This window comes from Panthera tigris, chromosome E3 (genome assembly GCF_018350195.1).
Source record: "Panthera tigris isolate Pti1 chromosome E3, P.tigris_Pti1_mat1.1, whole genome shotgun sequence".
In the NCBI taxonomy this organism is placed as follows: Eukaryota; Metazoa; Chordata; class Mammalia; order Carnivora; family Felidae; genus Panthera; species Panthera tigris.
Genome location: NC_056675.1, coordinates 14,221,145 through 14,245,618, shown reverse-complemented (window position 1 = coordinate 14,245,618; position 24,474 = coordinate 14,221,145). Strand labels below are relative to the sequence as shown.

At 50.1% G+C, this 24,474-nt stretch overlaps 1 protein-coding gene across 3 annotated transcripts in view; it reads right to left on the bottom strand.

The window, feature by feature from the left end:
* The window catches only part of GALNT17 (polypeptide N-acetylgalactosaminyltransferase 17), a 283,928-nt gene that overhangs the window by 233,002 nt on the left and 26,452 nt on the right, over positions 1–24,474 (bottom strand). The window contains exons 1-2 of one of the 3 annotated variants that reach the window (XM_042971405.1): positions 10,393–10,428; positions 4,559–4,725 (exon numbers count right to left, since the gene is read on the bottom strand). The gene's annotated coding sequence lies outside the window, so the exon portion shown is untranslated. The other 2 variants (XM_042971404.1, XM_042971399.1) reach the window with 2 other exon arrangements.

The window sequence follows — 24,474 nt, the reverse complement described above, 5'->3', positions numbered from 1 at the left end:
TCTTTCTCTGTTTTCTTCTTTCTTTCTTTCTTTCTTTCTTTCTTTCTTTCTTTCTTTCTTCTTTCTTTCTTTCTTTCTTTTTTCCTGATAAAGCTTGGTTTTCCTTTAATGGATATGATAACATACGGGTGTGGGATTCCAGTTCCCACCTGAGCCAGGCATGACTGGCTTGAGAATGGACCACTCTACCCTCATGAAAATGATGTTTGCAGATCTGTCTTAATAAAAAGAGAGCTATGATGCTTCACAGTTCGGGGGGGGGGGAACAGGAAGAATATTAACTTGTTTTTACTATAGGATCTTAACTATGTAACACCTGCATTAAAAAAAAGAAGGGGGTGGGGTGCCTGGGTGGCTCAGTCGATTAAGCGTCCGACTGCGGTTCAGGTCATGATCTCATGGTTTGTGGGTTCAAGCCCCGCATCGGGCTCTGTGCTGACAGCTCAGAGCCTGGAGCCTGCTTCAGATTCTGTATTTCCCTCTCTCTCTCTCCCTCTCTGCTCCTTCCCCGCTCACACTCTGTCTCTCTCTCAAAAATAAATAAACATTAAAAATTTTTTTTTTTTTTAAAAGAAAGGGAGAGGGAACCTTTGGCTGGCTCAGTTGAGCATCAGACTTTTGATTTTGGCTCAGGTCATGATCCCAGGGTCATAAGATCAAGCCCCATGTCAGGCTCTGCACTGAGCATGGAGCCTGCTTGAGATCTCTCTCTCTCTCTCTCTCTCTCTCTCGCTCTCAAATAAAAAAAAATTTTAAGGGGAGAACAGGGGGGAATGAACAGTTGCCTTCAGTTACTCTCTGCGGTATTTGTATTTCCCAGTTACTTTTTGATACATTCAAAGTTTCCTACAAAGAGAGCACGCATTACTTTTAAGATCGGAAAACACAGTAAGGCTGGGGAAAAATGGCTTAATCAAACTTGAGCAGAAGGTAAGCAGGGATAACAATATTAAGGTTAGATGAACTAAATTCGAGGCAAGGAAAAAAGTATGCTTTTAAGATAAAGGGAGTATGACATCAGGGTGACAGCCACCACTAACGATGAAACCACACAGACACAAATCTACAGTTACCAAAGACACTGACAACAAGATACAGAAATCAAGCGTTATTAGGGACCTGGGAAGGAAAAGTCATCGTAGGAGGAGATTTGAAAACACCATCATCAAAAAGCCTTAAGAAAATAAACTCAGAGTCTATCTAAATACACAAAATTGATGTCTGGCAGGAATTCAATTCCATGAATACAGTGTGTGTGGGGGGGGTCTTTTCAAGTGTATACAGAACATTTACAAAACTCGATAATACCAGTCACAAAGAAAATCTCAACAGAGAAAAAAAATGTTAAGTCCCTCTTGCAGTTAAAGAGAAGGTACTTCTAGCCTGGAGAAAATACAGAAGCTAGAAGGAAGGACAGAAAAGGGGGAAACAGTGTTAATATAGTCTCCTCCTGGTCCACCGGGTATTTGCAGGGTGGGGGGGGGGACAGAGGAGGATGAATGGGAATTAACTTGATCAGGCTGGACCGAATGTCTCTCCCACCCCGTTTCTCACCCACTGAACAGCTTTATTTAAATGCGAACCCCTGAGATGGTAACTCAGGGGTTCTCAACTGTGTGGTTCCTGTAGGGGCAGGATCAGCACCTCCTGGGAATTTGTAAGAAATGCACATTCTCAGCCCTACTCCAGACCTCCTGGAGCAGAATTTCCTCCAGGGTGGGGCTCCAGGAGGTTCTGAGCGGGAAGCCGAAGAAGGTGCCTAAGTACCCCTGGAGCAGACTGGTTCAGAAGAGGAGTGGGCTTTATACCCCTGGCTCCCGGAGTCCCCCAAGTGGGATTAAGCTGCCTCAGCCACAGGGGCCACCTGCATATCACGCCCTTCCTGTCCTACTTCCCCCCAGCCCCTCGAGGTGTTCTCTCCCCCTCGCAAATCAACTAACACACTCAAATCTTTGTCTCAGGGTCTGCTCCTGGGGGAGCCCAAACTAAGATGCCCACCAGAGACCAGAGTTTCCATTCTGGTTGAGACCAGCTTGGACCCCCATTTCTCTCTGGCTGAGCTCCGCCAAGATCTCCTCAGGGGAGGGAGCCCCACTGGCCGTGGGTCCTCACCCCAATGCCGTCGGGCACCCGCTCTCTTCTCTGGGTGTGCGAGCTCTTCTCTGCCCCGCCTCCTGCCACAAGGCCACTTAGCCCCACTCCACTTGCCCTTTGCAAGCCTCGTTCATCTTTGTCACTCACTCCCAGGCTGGGTGAGACTCACCGAGGGCCGATGCCAGACGGGCCCTGAGAAACCCCGTCCTATCCAGCACCGTGGGAGGCCAGTTGTGCAAGACGGGGAGGTATCACGTGCTACATGCTGGGTAGGCAGGGTAATGGGTGCTGGGGCAGCTCCCAGCTAGGGCCGTAGGACGGCAGCAAAGGATTCTCTGAGCAGGGCACCCACAGGGGACACCTGGGGGACTCAGGAGGGAGGAGGATCAGGGATGCCCTCTGCTGATGCGAGGGGTCCACGGTGGGCACGCGGCATGCCGCGAGGGGCTCTGGGAGCCACGTCAGGGAGACAGGCTTCGCCAGGTGGCTTAGAGGCTCCAAGGAACCGAACGCACCACGTTCTCACAAGAAGACCGCCAGGGCCAGTGTTAGCAGAATCTACACCTGGCGGAATGGCCAGAGGTAAAAAGAGATGTGAAAAATACAGCCAGTGACCCCTCCGTCCTCCAACTCTGGAGGCCTCGGAGAAGGCGGTACCCGACTGGCATATTGCTGGGCCGAGGTGCACGGGGGCCCTTCGGGGGCCCAGCCAGCCAGTTCAGAAGGGGCAGGGGGACTTCAGTGCCCGGGGCCAATGACGTGGCTCAGCCCTGAGCTCCCGGAGATAGCCAGGTGCCACACAGCACCCGTGGCATCGTCCCGGCTCCTGTTCACCCTCTCCTAGCCCGGGAGCACACACAGGGTAATCTTTCTCCTTCTCTACCCAGCACGCTGAGAGCCAGGGCTTTAGCCTGCCCTAGTCCTCCCGTGGCTCAGAAGATAAGCCTCCTTGGCCTTCAGCGCGCACCCTGGCTGGCTTTCTCCTGTGGCATCAGCTGGTGGGGGTTTCTCCCTGCGGTGAGGGCAGCGCATTACCTTAGGCCAGGAGCCAACACAAGGGCAAGGTTAGCAAGACCCATCCACTGCCACTTGGATACCAGGCCTCCCCCCGACCCGCCTCCAGCGACCCCGGAGCATTTTTGTTCCTGCTGCCCAATACCTGCCTGTTTTATATATATATATATATATATATTTTTTTTTTTTTTTTTTAATTGAAACTTTAAAAAAAAAAATTTTTTTTTTAACATTTATTTATTTTTGAGACAGAGAGAGACAGAGCATGAACAAGGGAGGGGCAGAGAGAGAGGGAGACACAGAATCTGAAACAGGCTCCGGGCTCCGAGCTGTCAGCACAGAGCCCGACGCAGGGCTCGAACTCACGGACCGCGAGATCATGACCTGAGCTGAAGTCGGACACTTAACCGACCGAGCCACCCAGGCGTCCCGCCTGTTTTATATTTTTTAAACTGAGCCACTATTCTAAAGGGAGCCGACCTCCAAAACACCTGTGAACACTGCTCGTTTCTACCTCCAGTCATTTTTGGCTCGGCGGCCCAGAGAGGACTTCAGATGCAAGATGAGTGGTTCCCGTCCCAGGACGGAATTACACTGTTTTGTTTTTTAAGTTTATTTATTTACTTTGAGAGAGAGACAGAGACAGCTCGAGTGGGGAAGGGGCAGAGAGAGAGGGAGGGAGGGAGAGGGAGAGGGAGAGGGAGAGAGAGAGAGAGAGAGAGAGAGAGAGAGAGAGAGAATGTATCCCAAGCACACTCCACCCTACCTGAGCAGAGCCCCATGCAGGGCTCGAACTCACGAAGCCTCAAGATCACGACCTGAGCCAAAACCAGGAGTCCAGACGCTCAACCAACTGAGCCACCTAGGTGCCCCCAGAATTTCATTTTTTATTTTACCTCTTGGGAAAGGACGGTGGCAGTGGGTAGGGCTGGGGCGGGGAGTGGGGAAGAATCTGGGCGCCCCTTGTCATCTACTTTAGGTAATATGAAGAAGGGAAAATGAGTCCATCTATGTGGCCAGTAACTTCTTTTTTTTCTTAATGTTTATTTATTTTGAGAGAGAGCAAGAGAGAGCATGAGCAAGCTGGGGAGGGGCAGGGAGAGAGAGGGACAGAGAGAACCCCAAGCAGGCTCTGTACTGGGAGTGCGGGGCCCGACATGGGGCTCGATTCCACGAGCCAAAGCCGAAATCAAGAGCTGGACGCTTAACCGACGGAGCCACCCAGGGTGCCCTGCCGGTCATTTATTCCTAAGAGCCCTGCAGGCCTCGAGGTCTAATGGACCAGTGCTCGTGCGCCCAGATGTCTTCCTCTCTGTAGCTATGCCCCAGGGACAGGAGACAAAGACAGGTGGACTCGTGTTACAACGCAAGTGGCATTTTCCCCCTTGCTGACCCGGCGCGCTCCCAGGTTCCCCTCCAAAACGCCCGTGCGGCTTGGCGGCCCCCATACCTTCGTCACTGTTGTCGTCCACCAGGATGATTTCCTTCAGCAGGTGCGTCGGCGTGTGGTTGACCGCGCTGTGGACTGACCGCAGGATCACTGACAGGGCCTCGTTCACGAAGATGAATATGATGGAGATCTGGGGCAGCTCCTTGGAGTACTTCAGCTCCTTGCACCTGGGGGAAGAGAGCCAGCCGAGCAGAGTCAGAGGAAGGCGGAAGGCATGGGCGCTGCGGATGGACACGGCCCACGTGCGCCCAAGGTGTGAGTCACCAGTTCCCTCCGGGCCCCCCTTGGCTGAGAACAAAGACTGGAACCTAAGGAGGATATCGTTAAGGGGTCCAGCCCCAATTCTCCTCAAGCTGCCGCCCCAAAGGAACCAGAAGCAGCAGTCTCGGGTACGTATCTCGCGTCTCCCAGGCGGCCTGGGTGCCCGTTCACACCGCCTGGTCCCACTTCGGTGCCCACCTGCCCCACTCCCTACTCGGGCACCTGCGTTTCCATGCCTGGAGCCTGCTTTGCTGCCGCCCCACCCCCATCTGCTCCCATCCAGAGGCGGCCAAGAGTTGAGGCATGAATACCCCAGCTCGCTCACCCCAGGAGCAGACTGACTCCAAGGGCAGCGGTTTATACGGGCTCCCAGGGTCCCCCTAGTGAAACGAGGGAGGGTTCCCCCTCCATCACCCACAGCGGCCATCTGCATACCACACCCTTCGGGGGATGCCTTCCCTTCCAGGTCCTACTTCCCCACGCCCCTGGTGGTGTTTGCTCTCTCCACCTTCCAAATCAATGGTGCACTCAAATCTTAGTCTTAGGGTCTGCTTCTGGGGGAACTCAAACCAAGCAGCCTTCTCGGGTGGAGCCTGCATTCTAGAATCAGACACGAAAGGCACATGTAAATAATCGTATTCAAGGAAGCGGGTCCTCGGCCTGCATAGGAGCGTGCTGCCGGATACACCCCAACTCTTCTGGCAGGCGTTCCTAGAATCTCCTGGGGGGGGGGGGGGTGGGCAGGAGATGGGACCGCCTGCCTTTGAGGTCCTCCCTCCTAAGACCCAGCAGCTCCCCCATCCCTGGAAACTGGAATAAAAGAGAAGAGTCCTTTTCACCCAGGCTGGACACAGGGGTGTCGAGCTCTGGCCTCCCTGGAGCTCCCGGTGATGCAAGCTTGATACCCAGGGAACATGCCGTGCGTGGCTCAGTCGTGGGAACACCGCGCTCTGTCCAGGGGAGCACTCACGAATGTGGTCCCCTGCTTAGGCTGAGCCGCATTGGAAATACCAAGCGGAAACCAAATAGCATGGGAGAGGGCGCTAAGGCATTTCAATACATTCTCCTCCTCCTCGTGTGAGATTGGACAATATATAGCACAGGTGTTAGAGGAGAAAACAAAAGAAACGAGCTGAAGGAATGAATGGAGTGAGGGGGAAGAGCACTGAAGAAAGAGCAAGAAAAACGGTTGTTTTTTATGCGGAACAGCTTGGGCTGTGTCGGGCCGTATTAATCATGCAGGCAATTTTCGGAAGAAAATAAAGTTTTGTTACGAGATACATTTGTGTCTCCTGGAGGAGAACGTCCAGGGACCCATTGATCATGCAGCCTCATTTTTACCATGTCGCTGTAAATTCACTTCTGGGGCTGCCAGGGAGATGAGAAGGGTTATTGACGGGCTCCCGGGCAGTCGGCGGGAGTCATCTCATTTACTGCCTGGGGATCCGAGGGAGGAGGGCACCCCAGAAGGTCCCTCCGAGCCCCCTCGACCATCCTGGGCAGCTTCCTCACCAGCCCGTCCCTGTGAGCACACATTCCGGACGCGCCCACCTATTCCCAGCGCTCAGCCCCAGGGCTCGTGTCTCTGGTCCTTGGTTTTTAACAGCTTCTGGCGCTTGGAACGCAGAAGCAGAAAGACCAGATTGCAGTGTCCCAGCACCTTCTTCTCCACCCACAGGCAACGGGGTCATGATGCAATCGGGACTGAGTTCTGAGTCAAGCCTCTCGGCTAGAGCAGGCAACTCCCGCCCCCAGGGTAAAGCGGGAAATGGGGGAGCCTCGAAGCCTTCATCCTGCCCCTTCATGGGCCAAGGTGGTCATTTGGTAAATCATGGTGGATGGGGGGGGGGGTACGGGGATTTCAAAAATGAGAAAGCGCTCCGTCACACACGGGGTACACTGTTCATAGGTCTTCACCTCTAAAACTGTCAAAATAATCCGCACCACACCTAGCTGTGGTGCCTGCCTGAGACCTCACAAGGGTCATCTGAGAGCCCCGTGACAATGCAACGTACCAACTAATGGAAAGACCCGGTCTGCCTGGCTGCCTCCCCCGGCCCCCCCCTTTCGGCTCCTCCTTTCCCTTCTGTATGCTCCCCAACGCATGGGCCAGGCTTCCAGAGTTTTCACGCAGCCCAGACCCTCCTTGCAGGACCCACCCAGGAGTCTCCTCCCCAGCCTGGCCACCCGGGTCTCTATCCTTGCCCAGCTGACAGTGCACCTCTCCTGGGCCCCATGTCCTCAGGCTTTCCCAATGGGCAGACCAGATGAATACAGTCACTGTCATAAAAATCAGCGTTCTTTCCTTGGTCTTTTTTTTTTTTTTTAAGTGTATTTATTTATTCACTGAGGTTTTTTTTTTTTAATTTTTTTTTTTAACGTTTATTTTATTTTTGAGACAGAGAGAGACAGAGCATGAACAGGGGAGGGGCAGAGAGAGAGGGAGACACAGAATCGGAAGCAGACTCCAGGCTCCGAGCCATCAGCCCAGAGCCCGACGCAGGGCTCGAACTCACGGACCGTGAGATCGTGACCTGAGCTGAAGTCGGATGCTTAACCGACTAAGCCACCCAGGCGCCCCTTCACTGAGGTTTTTAAGCACTGAGGAGTAGGTGCTGACTCATATACATGTTACTTACAATCACACCCCCAGGGCCAGACAGGGTGGAAGATGAAGGGTGGTTGCTGCGGGGAGAGAGGCTCACTGGCCGTAGAAATGCAGAGAGAAAGAACAGACCACGGCTCCTGCCCGTAGGACTTGACACTGAATTCCCGCTGTGGCCTGATGACCCACAGCCAAGTGTTCCGTCCCCCAGTCCCCGCAGAGCCGAGGAGGCAGAAGGTGCTGAGAGCCCAGTTGCCCCGGTGGCTTGCACGGTGCTCTCGGGGGTGGCCGGGGTGGCAGGGCAGGCCAACTCAGGGAAGGAGAGGTTGGTTTCAGAGCTTGGTTTCCCGCCCCCATCTGTACAGAGTGGAACACACAGAACCCAACGCGTTTCCTGCCGCCCCGACGGCCTTCCAGCTGCAAAATCCGGGTAGGAGTAGCCTGGAAGGTTTAGGAGGATAAAAGAACGGATTCGGGATCTGCGAGGCACCCAGGAATGAGCAGAGGATGCTATGCCACAGCAACTGCCAAGTACTTCCAAATCCACAGCCGGGGGGGGGCGGGGGGGCATCCCGTGGGCTTCCTCTAGCAACACGGGCTCGGAACTGGGTCCCAGAAATCACAGGCCTCCTTTCAGAAACGGGTCAGTGAGCAATAAACAATCTTGTCTTAAAGAAGATGGTTGGCAGGCAAGCTGTCTTAAAGTCTGGATAACTGTCTTTTTTTTTTTTTCTTTTTTTTCTTTTTGAGAGACAGAGAGACAGAGCATGGGGGGGGGAGGGGCAGAGAGAGAGAGAGAGGGAGACAGAATGGGAAGCAGGCTCCAGGCTCCGAGCCATCAGCCCAGAGCCCGACGCGGGGCTCGAACTCACGGACCGTGAGATCGTGACCTGAGCCGAAGTCGGACGCTTCACCGACTGAGCCACCCAGGTGCCCATTAAGAAGTCTGGATAATTGTCAATAAACACTTAAGGCTCCGTAGAGAGGCTACAAAGCAACTCAAGCCCAGCCCTCTGCTCCGAGGGCTACGAGAACAGTCTCTGGAAAGCCGATCTCACAGAGAAGAGCGAGCAGAGACAAACAACCAACCTCGTGAGATCTGTCAGACGCCTTCTATCCATCCTTACGTCTGTCTGTCCATCTCTCCATATGCCTGGGATACTCCCTTGAACTTGGTAGCTCCCCGAGGGTAACTGTCTCCCCTTCTCTCGGCGCCCTCACAGCAGAGCCATTGGCATTGAACTCATTCAACACCAAAAGTATCCACGACCTCCCTTGGTTGATGCTGAGCGAGGAGAAGAAAGCTGAGGAGAACAGGCCGCTTCGGAACCCACCAGGCCTCCAAGCAGGAAATGAAGCCCAAGGAGCTGCCCGTGCCAGGACCTCCTTTTAAGGACAACTTACGTGAGCCCCACGTGGCACATAGATCAGAGGGGCCAAGTGACACTTGTGACCCAGTTTGCCAACCTGACAACAAAATGACCCTAAAACATCCCCACTGCACTGTTGTAAGAGAATTGAGACGCAACGTGGGCCAGGAGATCTCAGGACCTTACAGACGAGGATGACGATGATGTTACCCAACATTTATACAAGTGCAGGCTGTGAGTCGGAAGTTTCTGGAAGCTTCTATGTACTGTTCTGTCTCATTTAACCCTCACAGCAACCTTCTGAGGTAGGCGGTATTATCATCCCCATTTCACAGAGGAGGAAACTGGGGGCCCAGAGAGGTGAAGTCACTTGCCCTGAGTCGCACAAGCTGCCCGAAGACAGCAGCAAGGGTGCCTGGAAGGGAACTTCTTCATCTGATGTCTCAACTCTTCCAAACACGGGATAGCACACGGGGCCAGTTCAGGGCAGGCGCCCACAGGGCCTGCACTCAGGCTCTACTCCTTGTCTCTGGTCCCACTCTTGGGCATTAATCCCTTGTGTCCTAAGGTTGAGGGCCCCCTTCCAGGGCTTACCCAATCTCTCCCGTCACTCAGCTCACACGGTCGGTCACCTCGTGGCCAATCTGCTGGGCCTTCCTGGCTGCTTACCCTGAGCTCTGGCTCTGGGGCGTCTCACTAGGGTGTGGGGACCCGTGACCGAGCACTGCCTGGGCCCCAATCCTGCCGTCAGTAGCCAAGAGTCCTGGGGTTTGCAGTTAAAACACGTTCAACACTTAGAACCAGGCAGCTTGGAATGCAGTGCGGTAAACGCTAGATGCCGAATGGTTGGTGAGGGTCCCTTCTGTTTCCCTTCCGGGGCCTTCCAGAAGACATCTAGCTAAGGTTGTTCACAGACGGAGCAGTGGGGAGCCAGGGCTTGGAACCACAGGGTCACAGCCGGCTCTGCAAATTCCTACCAGGCTGATTCATTTTCATTTTCCAAGTGCACCAGACACATGCATAGGGTCAGAAAGGCCAATTAATAAAGGTTCTTTACAGCGGACGTGGAGCCCATGCCCTCTCAGTGCCGGCAGCCCAGAGCGAAACCAGAGGGAGGAATGTGGGGGGAATCAAACGGAATAGGTAGTTTGAGTCAGGAAACACCACCTCGACTGACCCCAAGCAGCCACAGGCTTGGGGCAGACACATCTTCCCATCTGCTCCTTCCACTGCTGTGGGTAGTGGTGGGAGGTGAGGCCTCCTCTTCTATGGCTGCCCGACCTCAGATCCACGTCAAAATGGAGGGTCTGGGTCCTGGAGTGTCTACCTTTCTATTTCTTTTTTTTTTTTTAATGTTTATTTATTTCTGTCTGAGAGACAGAAAGAGAGAGATGAGGGGCAGAGAGAGAGGGAGACAATCCCAAGCAGGCTCGGAGCTGTCAGCGCAGAGCCCGACGCGGGGCTCGAACCCGCAAGCCGTGAGATCATGACCTGAGCCGAAACCAAGAGTCAGACGCTTCACCGACTGAGCCCCCCAGGCGCCCCTACCCTTCAGTTTCTGAATGCGCTTTACGTAGGAGAGCAAGCCTGGAACGTACCCGTGTACTACATCCCCTGCGCTTCCGGAACGAGCACACCAGCTCCCGGGACCTGGATGGCCACACGCTTCCTTGGCCTGGGCTCACCCTCCTTGATCCATAGCAGACCCCGCCATCTCCAACTGAGAGGCAAAAGGGCCCCATCCCCAAGGATGCATTGCTGTGGCCCAGCCGCTTAGCAAGGGGATTCGTTTTCCAAATAGTGGTGCCCACTTGCCAGATAGAGGTAATCAGAAAGGAAAAGGCAAATGCGTCAGACAGTCATCCCTTTGCCGCTGCCTGAATTCCGTGAGTCCGTAAACGCTGAAGGCACATCCTTAACCAAAGACATGGCTCGTGTGTGCCAATCTTAGCTATGCCAAGCCACGGGTTATGGGCAATCAAGAACAGAAATGGGACTCCTCCTTGGAAGCCCTACTGCAAAAATTCCCATGCTCCTGAGCCCGGAAAAGGCCATGAACGTTGACACTACACCTGCCAACTGACACGGAACTTCAGAACGTTCCACTCACTTCCTGTGTCACATCAACAACGGCAACTTCACTTTCCGCCCAGCAAGGAGACAAACCGCTCCCTCCTCTCCCCGGCCCACTGTGGATGCGGGGCCAGATGATGAAGTCAGATCGCAAAGCACATCTAACTGCTTCTAATGCTCAGTTTTACGGGTCAACTTGGCTAGGTCGTGGTATTTTGGCCACACGTTATTCTAGAGGTTTCTGAAGGTACTTTTTTGTCTCGATGAGACTGACTGTAGATCAGTAGGCCTGGGTTAAAGCAGATTACTCTCCATAATGTGGGTGGGCCTCATCCAATCAGTTGGAAGGTTCAAAGAGAAAAAAAAGACTGAGGTCCCCCCCGGGGGAAAGGGAATTCGAACAGCAGACTGCCTTTGGATCCTCGCTCCCTGGGTCTCCGAGCTGCAGGTGAGCCCTGCAGGTTTTTGGATATGCCAGCCTTCACAATCACGTATGCCAAATTCCTTTAAATAAATGTTTCTCTCTCTCTCTTTAGCTCTCCCTTCCCCCTCTTTCTCTCTCTCGCTCTCTCCATCCATCTGTAAATATAATGATATTTGATATAATGATAGAGACAGATAAAGAGAGAACGTCTCACACCTGCAGCTGATGACAAGACAAATCCGAGGTTGCCAGTCTTCACGGCCCTCAGAGGACCTGCCCTGAAGCTTCTCTGGAAGGCAGGTCAAAGCCTCCAACCCTCCCCTGCCTCCCCACTGCTCTCTGCTTTTACCACTCTCCCCTCTGGCTCATCTCCCTCCTGCAGGGAAGCGTGCCTCTTAATCCACCGAGGAAATCAAGGCCATCAAGGCCATCGGCAGGAATTTCCAAAAGTGGTCACGGGCCTGTAGCATCAGCGTCGGCCAGCATCCCCTGGCAACCGGGCAGACCCTGGGCCCCATCCTGATCAAGCTCCGCATCGTGGCTCCTCTGCAGGTGCGGATGAGAGAAGCCAGGCACATGTAAGGACCCTCTGTCCCTCCTCCCCCGGAGGAAGCAGAGTCAGGAAGCCAGACGCTCAGGTCTCTTCCATTTAAATACAAGCTCAGGTCTCTTCCATTTAAATACAATGTGGGTCTCTCCCACAGCTTTCATTGATGTCTTTCTTCTCCTTGTCTCCTTCCGTCCCCCATCGGTTCCTCACTCCGCTCTCATCCTTTGGCCTCGAGTTACCCTCTTGCACTAAAACTGCTCTTGTTAGTTTCCAATGACATCCGTGTGACCGGAATCAGCAGATACCTCCCGACCATCATTGCTGCAGGATTTAACGTTGTTGCCTCTCACCTCATATAAATGTGACTCACTCTTGGGTGCCGGCACACCCAGGGCTCCCGGAGTCACACCTCCGCTCTCTCTCCCACCTGATCGGCCCCGGCCCCCTGTTCTTTTTCCCGGGTTGCCCTTTCTGTTCCCGCTCCAAATCCCCAAATTCCTCAAGGCTCCTTCTCTGCCCTTGGCTGACTCTAACTAGGCGACCTCGTCCTAATCTATGGCTCCAACTGTCATGCCCTGCAATTTCCAAACCCGCATCACTAGCCTGGACCTTGGCTCAAGCAACAGCTTCCCACTGGACGTGGCCACCTGGATGCCTCGCAAGCCCAAGGTCAGCACGCCTAAACCTGACACCCGCTCTGTCTGTGCCTTCCTGTCTCCATCGTGGGGGACCGCCCTCTCTTCTCAGGAGGCACGTTTGAATCACGACCCATTCACCTCGTCTGGCCGGTCACCGAATCCTGAAGATTCTGCCATCTTGAGGTTCTCTTTGTGACACTCACCCCTGTCCCCTCCGCCATTTGCACTGCCCTGGCTCCACGTCCCAATGCTTCCCTCCTGGATGTCACCGAAAGCCACTTACTGGAGCCCTGCTTCCGGCCGGCCCCCTCTACAGCTCAGCCTCACTCTATCCACCACACTGCTGCCAGCATGTTCTTTCTTTTTAATATTATATTTTTAAGTGATCTCTACTCAACGCGGAGCTCGAACTTACAACCTGGGGATCAAGAGTCCCACGCTGAGCCACCTAGGTGCCCCCAGCATGACCTTCCTAAAATGCAAATGGGTTCAGGACACCCTCCCCCTGTAACTATCTCCTTGCCTTCTCTGTTGCTTTCAGAGTCAGGTTTAAACTCTTTTGCTTGGCACCCAGTTCAGCCCCAGCTCATCCTTCCAACCTCAGCTCCTACCCCGTTCCCCCAGCTACCGTGAAGCAGTCATACTTCCCGCAACCAGGAATGCCCTCTCTCAATGCACACTCTTTCCCCTCTGCCTAAAGCGCCTTTCCTTGGGCCTAACACGCCCTTCCCCCTCCAGCCCCACCCCAGGCACTTCCTGGCCTGATGTGAGGTCCCTGTCCTCTGTTGGTTTCTCCCCCTCTGCAAGTTGCCATCCTGATGCCCTTCACTCTCTTCTCTCCCACTTCGGGGCAGCTGGGCTCCCTTTGTTTCCCCAGAGCCCAGCACAGTCCTTGGCAGATAAATGGTTACTGCACGAACCCGTGAAAACCCTCCTACCTTCCCTATTTCGTCTCTCTGCTCTTTTTATGATCAAAGACATCACTTATCGTCTCCCGAATTATAACATCAGTGATGGCACCTCAACACTTAAAAAAGACACCACCCTGAACTCGACTGCCTGCTGTCTCCTTTGATTTACTAATCAGAACTCAAATTCCGAAAACCCGTTTGGGTCAAGTGCATTAACCAGGCCGACAGCCCCTCTCTTTCTCCCCTCCTCATCAAGCCTCTCCTATAATCCACGGAAAGAGCGCTATCATTTTTAGCAACAGCAAACCTTGCAAAACAAGACAGGGGGCTGAGCCACCGAGATGCACGAGGCCCCTCTACTGGACCGCTCATTACCAGGGAGAAGGCACACTTTGCTGAGTGGTTTAATTTCCTCAAGTTGAGCTCGGCACTTCATCCAGGAAGGAGCTGCACACCTCATTAGCTCGGTTCCTACACAGCCAGGCTCTGGGACGAACTGCCTACTTCAGCATCTGAGTTCCTGTGCATCCCGCAGATCAGTCACACTGGGGCGATTTTCATGAATCGAGATGCAGCCTGCTCTATGCCTGAGACGGGGTCCTATCCTGGGGTCCACAGAGCCCCCCAGGAAAAGCCTCCCAAATTGAATGCGAGATGTGGTGGGCGTAGGAATTTTTTTTTTTTTCCTGGGGCGAGAATTCACACCTTTTGTGGGCTTCCCACAGAAGCACAGAGGAAGGGTACAAACCCAGGGCACATGGCCAGAGGGCACAGTTGTCAGTGACAGGCCAGTGCCCCGCCCAAGCCCTGTTTTCAAGCACCAAAGGATCAACAAAGCTCTTGGGGCCCCCCTGCCAGCTTGGTTCCTACAAGCATTTCTCTTGGAATATTCCCCAAGCCATTTTTGATTCTTGAGCTGATTACCTACAGGTACCATGGAATCTCCCAGGCTTCCTGGGACGTCTCTTTCTCCGAGTCCTGAAGAGTTGCTTTTCCAAGGACAAGGTCTGAGACTCAGCTGTCCTTGGCCAGGTGGCAGACATGACAGTTTCAAGGTGTGGCAGGAGGTCATGACATGGGCACCCCCTACCTGTGTCTCTTTATCTTTGGAAGGTTTTCTTTTGTAAGTGAAAAGGGTTGATTCATCTTCTTTAACCCTCAACTCTGACCACAGGTCCCTGCTCTGTGCAGCATGCTTTTTCTAGAAGGGAAGGGAAGAGCCACACATGGGGGGTGGGGGGAGGGTGGAGAGGATGATAGAGGTGGGGGGGGGGGGAGGAAGGGAAGGGTGGGGAGGGGCAACCTTCAGACTCTCAGCTCAACAGATGGATCTCTCCTGGCATGAGGAAGCTAATCTTGTTGTAGCCAACTGACGAGAACAGAAAAAGAAAAGAAAAACCCTGGAGTTTTATTAAGCAATGGCTCAGGAACAGAATTTCTAAAAGCAATTAAGGGTAAATTAATGCAGACAGTTTCAGGCCAGAGCTAAGAAAACCTCAGTGCACTTAAGGCACAAGATATGCTGCCTAAGTTATTCACACACGGTATTTATCCCATAACCTTCCGAAGGGGAGTGCGATGAACGGGGACCCCCCCACCATGGCCGCAGGAGGCCAAAACGCATTAGGAAATGATCCCAACTGGAAATAACAAATAGCCGTGTTCCAAGGCCCAGCAGATCCAAAATGTGGGCAATCTGATCCTTCAGAGAAACGGAAGGGCCCTAAAAGGCTCTGCACTCAGCCGAAGCCTCACTCTCCCACCCCAACCCCTCCCGGAGCTCCAATCTGGGGCCAAAGGTTGTCTTCTAGAACTTCAGCGCGGCAGTGAGAAACATATTACCCAACGGATGACTTTTCCTTTCCTTTCCTTTCCTTGCTCTGGTCAAACTGGCCAGTCCAGCCTGCCTTTTCAGAGACACCGACCACGAAAACACTTCTGCTCGTTCCTGCATCTGGGCCACCTTTCCGTCCTTGGTGCTATGGTACCTCCACGCAGAAAGCTGTCCCCAAGGGCAGGCCCTCCACCATGGGACTCAAATCGGACACTCCAGCCCCCACCCTACTCCCCAACCTCAGCTTAGTGTTAACCTGACGCTGCTTATCTTAATCTTAATCCAAAAACGCCTTCTCCCTCCCTGAACCGCCAGAGGCTTCAGCAGATTCTGTTTATGTTGTGTGGCAAAAGGCATTAACCCTTCACCCCTCCGTGTGCGTGGCTCCTTTGCCAAGTGACTTCTTCCAGGAGGTTTTTCTCACTGAAGAGGCCAAGTCTATCTCCCCACCCACGGGATCTGGGCGCGGCCACACGATCGGCTTTGACTTTCAGAACAAGGTAAGGGGCTATTTCGGGTCCAAGCGTGAGCCTCTGGGGGTTCTCGTGCCCTTGGCCATCACCTGAGAAGCACTGGGCTGGCCCTCTGCTTCGAGAGGGCAATACAGGATGAGTAACAAAAGGTGACCCCCCCCACACCCCGCAAACACACACACGTGTGTGAGCCCAGCTCTGCAGCCGTGCGTTGGGCCAAGAACCTTCCAGTGTATGCATTATCCCATTACTTTTCACGGTAAGCCAGGAATGTAGGTATACCCATTGTACTGATGAGTAAACTGAGGCCAGAGGCAAGTGAATAGTAGGCAGAGCTGGACTTCCAACCCAGATCTACCTGACTCCAATGACCTTTGTCTTAGCCTCCGAAAAACAAAACTGTTTCTCAAGGAGGGTCTGAGCAGAGACATATGTCTTGGCTTTTGTCTACTAAACAAAGCCACAGGCATGATGACGTCACTAATGCTAAGCCAAGTCACCAAACTGGGGCCGAACACCTAACCCAACTGCAGTTTCCGCCTCCCCCAGAAATGTTGTCTTCACTAGTCAGTCAGGAATTTTCCAGTTGGCTCTGATGAGGTCATTGGTCACAGGAGCCCTTCTCCATCCCCCACAAAGCAAAGTGAGGTAAATCCACCAAAAAAGACCCCCAGCCATCCCCACTAAGGGAAGGTGGCCTTGTCTGAAACAATCCTTCCTTTGGCTAATCACTCCTTGCCCCACCCTCCTTCCAATTTCCTTTGCTTGAATGCTCTTTTTTAACGTGCTTATTCCTTGACATCTAACCGTAACCTCCAATGTTCTATACAAATATGTGTTACTTTCGTAAGTTAGAAATACTACAAATGTTACTTTTTCAAAGATTTCTATAGAACTAACTTTACCACTTGACAAATAATCCCAACACTGACCAGAAAGAATAAACAGGCAAGAATAAATAACAAAACAGTTGAGGGGAAAAGGGTTGTAAGGAAACCTGGAAACATCCACAATGTTGAAGTCAAATGTCAAGCATCTAATCAAGAACCAGATGATGGACATGTGAAACAGAAGTAAGATTCTAGAAACAGATCCGATCTTGGAGAATTTATGCTGAGAAGTTTCCACAATAAATGATGTTAGGGCTACTCACTCTTTGTTGGGTGAAACAGTGAGAGTCCCCTCTATGAACAAACTAAAAGTAAATTTTATTTTATTTTTTTAAGTTTATTTACTTATTTAAGTAATTCTACACCCAACGTGGGGCTCGAACTCACGACCCCAAGATCAAGACTAGAACTCTCCTTCGAATGAGCCAGTCAGGTGCCCTCAAAAAGAACATTTTAAATAAACAAACTGGTTGAGTGCAGAACTCAAAATAAAAGGAAAGCAACATAAAAATGTGAGGGAATATTCATGCAAACTCCGGATATTGAAGAATCTCCAATAGTTTGATAATATTTGTAAGCTTCTGATCACAAAAATAAAATTGAAACAGCAAACTCCCCCCACCCAAAATTCACAGCAATTACAAGGGGAGAAGATAATGAGGGCCCAAAGAACCCAGACAAATAAACAAAAAACCTGAACAGACAATTCAGAGAACCAAAGAAATAAACACCACGCATATGAAAATAGGCAGACCATCACTAGTAATAAAAAAGACTCCAAACAATAATGAGATGTCATTTTGCCTCTATGTGGTGGAATTGTCAATAACTTTTTCTTGCCTCTTTGTACATTTTCTGCTCTTATTTTTTAGAGTGAGCAAATGTAACACAGAAAAACACATCAGTTTAGATTAACACACGAATGACTGAGCCATATTGCAGAATTAAAGGGAGTCGCAATGCCAGACTACAAGTTCTTGGATTTTCACATGAGAGCATGACATCAGTTGGCATGAATAAGAAACAGCCATGTCATCCCCACAACATGCCTTCTGAGGCCACAATCGGAGACAGAAGTCTTGAGTCAAAACCAACATCACAACTGTTCCACCTGTTGAAATGCAGACGGGGGAAAAGAATAATGTGGCCTGATCTCACGTTATCCATTCTAGAAAGCAAGCATACCTACCACTGAAATGGACCTCCACCTTTTTTCTCTACCCAGAAGCTTTTCCAAGAGGGCCTTATATAATAAGGGGTTTATACCAGAAAGGTATAATAAACATAAAACCAATCACTGCAATTGTAAGCCTTCCTCTGTTAGTCAACACGTAGCTTTGAAAGGGCAAGAGAAACTTAAATATGAAATAACTGTAATTTTGTTTAAATGGCGGAGTTAGCTCCAGCCATCTGCCAATTTCTTAAGGTGATGGGAACTGCCCATTTACAATGATGATAATGCTGCACGAGATGTGAGCCCCAGCCTGGGTTTCTTTTACAAAGAAACTGAGCCATCCAACTGAGACTGCCAGGCAGCTAGTCTAGCCCATTAATAACCATTGATCAAACAACCCCGTGACTTCTGCACTAGGACATACTTCCGCTCCGGAGTAGAAGGGCATGAAAAGAAACTTCATTCCTGTTTAAATGCCGTTCCCAGTGGTTTCTCGATATCCTATAGAATGTTCCCTGTCACCTTGTACCATCTCTCAGACATGTTAATAACAGGTAATTTTCACAGTTTTCAACCTTCCTCCAGGTAATGCCTTCCTTTCTAAAACCGCACGGGTGGGGCGCCTGGGTGGCTCAGTCGGTGAAGCGTCCGACTTCAGCTCAGGTCACCATCTCTCGGTCCGTGAGTTCGAGCCCCGCGTCGGGCTCTGGGCTGATGGCTCAGAGCCTGGAGCCTGCTGCGGATTCTGTGTCTCCCTCTCTCTCTGCCCCTCCCCCATTCATTCTCTGTCTCTCTCTGTCTCAAAAATAAATAAACATTAAAAAAAAATTAAAAAAAAAAACCCACGGGTAAGATCTTATGCTAACTTGGAGACCTGTAACACATTGACTCAATTCCTCCTATCTTGGGCCAGCAAGGGAGCTACAGAAAATGGTACACGAGGCACAGGGGTAATAATAAATCTGTCCATGCAGCTGAGGCCCCAACCGTTACCCTTCCCATCACTGGCCAGTAGGTTTCATGAGATCAGGGACCACATCTCTTCGGCTGATACATCTCCAGCACACAGGAAGGGCTCATCCCAGATGCTCAGAAAGTATTTGTAAGATACATTAATAAACAGAAAAAAGGCATCTAGTCATGTGTGGCAAAAAGAGGTTGTATGGAATGCCCAGTTCTGGAATCCTACAGATGTAATGAAGACCCTAGACTTGTAGGAAGACTGAGTCTCCTCCCAGGGTACCTCCTACACCTGTTTGAAGATGCCACATCAGATCACTGGAGAGAAAGCTCTCCCGCCTGAGGATGGTGACTTTGTGTAACTCCAAATATTTTATGATAGAGGGAAGACAGTGCCCAGCCCTCAATTTTAACATGGATCTTGCGTCTCTCTTAAAAACAAAAAAAAAAACAAAGCACCCGTTGTTTTATTCCCACACCCCTAGGACCAGTGTATCTATATCACCTGGAAACAACAGGTTGATGGTGACATTTGCACATATTGGACATCCATTATGGACAAGCAAAGTGTTGAAGATACGGAAAGTTTTTTAAAAACCTCACTGTTACCCGGGAAAAGTTCACAGCCCGATAAGAGGAAAAGCTAGGTAAATCATAACTATGATTACGGAATGCTACATGTCACGAGGGAAGTTTGTTCAGGATGGTCCGAGATTTCTGCCTTCAAGGAGACAGATGGGGGCCCCACCCAGGGAAGGTTTTGCAGCGGAGAGAAAATGTGCCCTCAGCCATGAAGCATTAGTAGGTAATTTCCAGGTGAGGACCGGTGAAGGGAGAGACGGGACAAAGGGCAAAATTCTCTGAGCAAAACAAAATGAACAGCGTGTGTAAAAACGGAGGAGAGAAAACGTACAGCGCACCGCCAAGAAGCAGAAATCGGGGTTTCGGGGCGTGTCCGGGATGCGGAAAAGAAACCAACGGTCAACCGGGGTGCTCTGAAGGCAGTTTAGAAAATTCAGACTAAGTCCTCCAGCAGCGCGAAGCCATGAAGTCAAGGATTATTGAGCAGGGAAGAGGCATGACAGCACAGGGCATGTGTCTAAATCAAAGAACAGCATCCCTGCAAGAAGGCCAAGATGCGACCTCAGAGGCCGAGTTCCGAGCTCTCGAAAAGACATGGGTGTGTGAGTTCCCTGCCCAACAAGCTCATTCATTCCAGACCGCCCAGATCACAGCCCCAGGTCCTCACGGAGCCCACTTATCCGCTCTACAGATGACCCTGTAGAGACATCTTCCAAAGGTACTCAAACTTGGCTCAGACACTCCGATTCCTCTCCTAGGCCCCAAAGCTCTGGCCTACCCACTAGTTCTCAGGGTGGATCTTTGGCAGGGCCCTCTCTACCCCATCCTGAAGAAAGAACGTAACAAAAAGTATTTCCTTGATCTCTTACATAAATTAGCAGCTCACCACGTTGTTGGCAGAAACTAACGTTTTTCAGTTCAAGTCAAAACTGTGAACAAGGCACTTGATCTTACAGGCAGAGCCCTAGAGGGAACGAGCTGACCTCTGAAACTAAACTTGGGAGGAGCTCTGGACCCAGAGGGCTGGTGAGACCCGGCAAAGAAGTGGGCAACTTGCCAGATCTGATTTCTCAATTTCCCAGAGGCCTCTGGCATTAGGGGGCCTCACCCGAACCAGGCCCCACCCCTTACCAGAAAACTCTCGTAGCTCAGAGGGGCCCATCAAGAAATCAGCAATAAACATGTCCAACAGAAGGGCATCTCTGCCTACATCCGAGGCCAGTAGACCACACATCACAATGGCAGCCAAGCAAGAACCATCTCCCAGCCCCCACATATAAAGAGAAACCCCTGGGGATTAGAATTTGGCCCCATATCCTTCATCAACTCTGCACTGCCTGCTCAGAGCCCAACACGGGGCGCAGACTCACGAGATCATGAGATCATGACCTGAACGGAAACCAAGAGTGGGACACTTAACCAACTGAGCTACTCAGGTGCCCCTGAAACCACATTTAGAAAGCTACTCCAAAGCAACAAAGAAGTAGTTTTGAAAAGGTGGGGCAAGAGAAGGAGGTAATCAATGAGAAGATAAGCAGAGTCACTTGGCAAAAAACATGAAGGGATCAAGGGTCAGAGAAATATTTCTTTTTGATAAAAGGTATGATTTAGGACAAATAAATGGTCATGAATGTATGCACCTGATAGCATGCTTTGAAAACATGCAAAGCAAAAGGTACCGAAAACCTAAGAAGTATGGGGCGCCCGGGTGGCTCAGTCAGTTAAGCATCTGACTTTGGCTCAGGTCGTGATCTCACAGCTCGTGAGTTCGAGCCCCGCATCAGGCTCTGTGCCAACAGACAGCTCAGAGCCTGGAGCCTGCTTCAGATTCTGTGTCTCCCTCTCTCTCTCTCCCCTCCTCCTGCTCATGCTCTCTCTCTCTCTCTGTCCCTCAAAAATAAATAAAAACATTAAAAAAAAAATTAAAGAAAAGAAAATCCAAGAAGTAAAAGACAAATCCACAGTCATACTGAGAGATATTCACCACATCTCTCTCAGAAATCAAAGGAAACAAAAATATCCAATAAATACATGAAAAGATGATCTATCTCTACAGTAATCAAAGAAATGCATCCAAGAGCTGTAACAAAGTACTTTTTTTTTTTTTTTAATCTTTCGGGTTGGGAAAACAAATTGAAGACAGATCTTATACAGTCCTGTCAAATGTGAGGAAAGACACCCTCATATGCGGCTGGCTGGAGTAGAAGCAGGCAAAACCATTTAAAGAGCAAGTTAGCAGCACCCTGCAAAATTAAAACTGAGCATGCCTGGCACATCCACGCATAAGCAAACGTCAGACAGACACAGGAAGCAGCCACCAGTGGTCACCCTTGTTGAGAAGAGTGAGGTTTGGGTCTGGGGCTTTAAAAGGACTTTGTGTTTTGCTCTATATACATCCACATAATTTATACGTAATACATTCAACTGTTGTTTGTGGAGTTTCTTTAAATTAGAAAAAGAGCCACGGGGTGGCTCAGTCGGTTAAGCGTCCGACTTCGGCTCGGGTCACGATCTCACGGTTCGTGGGTTCGAGCCCGGCGCCGGGCTCTGTGTGGACGGCTCGGAGCCTGGAGCCTGCCTCGGATTCTGTGTCTCCCTCTCTCTCTGTTCCTCTCCTGCTCGCACTCTGTGCTTTCTCTCTCAAAAATAAATGAAGATTGAAAAAAATTGTTTTAATTAAAAAATAAATAAATAAACTGATACATGAATTTAACAAAGTTGCAGGATACAAAATCAATGTACAGAAATCAGTTGCATTCTTATACACTAGTAATGAAGCAACAGAAAGACAAATAAAGAAACTGATCCCATTCACAATTGCACCAAGAAGCGTAAAATACCTAGGAATAAATCTAACCAAAGATGTACAAGATCTGTATGCTGAAAACTATAGAAAGCTTATGAAGGAAATTGAAGAAGACATAAAGAAATGGAAAAACATTCTGTGCTCACGGATTGGAAGAATAAATATTGTCAAAATGTCAATACTACCCAAAGCTGTCTACACATTCAATGCAATCCCAATCAAAATTGCACCAGCATTCTTCTCAAAACTAGAACAAGCAATCCTAAAATTCATATGGAACCACAAAAGACCCCGAATAGCCAAAGTAATTTTGAAGAAGAAGACCAAAGCAGGAGGCATCACAATCCCAGACTTTAGCCTCTACCACAAAGCTGTCATCATCAAGACAGCAAGGTATGGGCACAAAAACAGACACATAGACCAATGGAATAGAATAGGGACTCCAGAATTGGACCCTCAAACATATGGCCAACTAATCTTTGACAAAGCAGGAAAGAATATCCAATGGAAAAAAGACAGTCTCTTTAACAAATGGTGCTGGGAGAACTGGACAGCAACACGCAGAAGATTGAAACTAGACCACTTTCTCACACCATTCACAAAAATAAACTCAAAATGGATAAAGGACCTGAATGTGAGACAGGAAACCATCAAAACCCTAGAGGAGAAAGAGGAAAAGACCTCTCTGACCTCAGCCGTAGCAATTTCTTACTTGACATATCCCCAAAGGCAAGGGAATTAAAAGCAAAAATGAACTACTGGGGCCTTATGAAGATAAAAAGCTTCTGCACAGCAAAGGAAACAACCAACAAAACTAAAAGGCAACCAACGGGATGGGAAAAGATATTTGCAAATGACATATCGGACAAAGGGCTAGTATCCAAAATCTATAAAGAGCTCACTAAACTCCACACCCGAAAAACAAATAATCCAGTGAAGAAATGGGCAGAACACATGAATAGACACTTGTCTAAAGAAGACATCCGGATGGCCAATAGGCACCTGAAAAGATGCTCAACGTCGCTCCTCATCAGGGAAATACAAATCAAAATCACACTCAGATATCACCTCACGCCAGTCAGAGTGGCCAAAATGAACAAATCAGGAGACTATAGATGCTGGAGAGGATGTGGAGAAACGGGAACCCTCTTGCACTGTTGGTGGGAATGCAAATTGGTGCAGCCACTCTGGAAAACAGTGTGGAGGTTCCTCAAAAAATTAAAAATAGACCTACCCTATGACCCAGCAATAGCACTGCTAGGAATTTACCCAAGGGATACAGGAGTACTGATGCATAGGGGCAATTGTACCCCAATGTTTATAGCAGCACTCTCAACAATAGCCAAATTGTGGAAAGAGCCTAAATGTCCATCAACTGATGAATGGATAAAGAAATTGTGGTTTGTATACACAATGGAGTACTACGTGGCAATGAGAAAGAATGAAATCTGGCCTTTTGTAGCAGCGTGGATGGAACTGGAGAGTGTGATGCTAAGTGAAATAAGCCATACAGAGAAAGACAGATACCATATGGTTTCACTCTTATGTGGATCCTGAGAAACTAACAGAAACCCATGGGGGAGGGGAAGGAAAATAAAAAAAAGAGGTTAGAGTGGAAGAGAGCCAAAGCATAAGAGACTCTTAAAAACTGAGAACAAACTAGGGTTGATGGGGGGTGGGAGGGAGGGGAGGGTGGGGGATGGGTATTGAGGAGGGCACCTTTTGGGATGAGCACTGGGTGTTGTATGGAAACCAATTTGACAATAAACTTCATATATTGAAAAAAAAATAAAGAATAAATAAATAAATAAACAAACTAGAAACACTAGGGGCGCCTGGGTGGCTCAGTCAGTTAAGCGTCCAACTCTTGGTTTTAGCTCAGGTCATGATCTCGTGATTTCGTGAGTTCAAGCCCCATGTCGGGCTCTGCGTTGACCGTGCAGAGCCTGCTTAGCATCCTAGCTTTCCCTCTCTCTCTGCCCCTGCCCCACTCATGCTGTCTCTCTCAAAATAAATAAATAAACTTAAAATAGAAATTAAGAAACAAAGTAAATTAGAAAAAGACTTGAAAAATCTATTGGATATGGCCGTTAGAAACTCATAGGAAACATCTGTATATTTCAATGTCGTGTTTTGCATGAGGAGTAGTGCGGGGAAGAATAGATATGGTGAATTAAAGCTTCCTCCCAGAGCAAGGGAGGAAAAGGAAAGAGCAGAGAAGCAAGTTTAAAAAGAGGAACGTTCACTTGGCATTCAGCCCCAGCAAATGAGTCCCTCTGGTCCCGTGTGCCTACATCCTTAAAGAATCTTGTTCCCTATTCTGCCAGCAGGACTGATGGCAGGCAGGAAGCATGTTAAGGTCTAG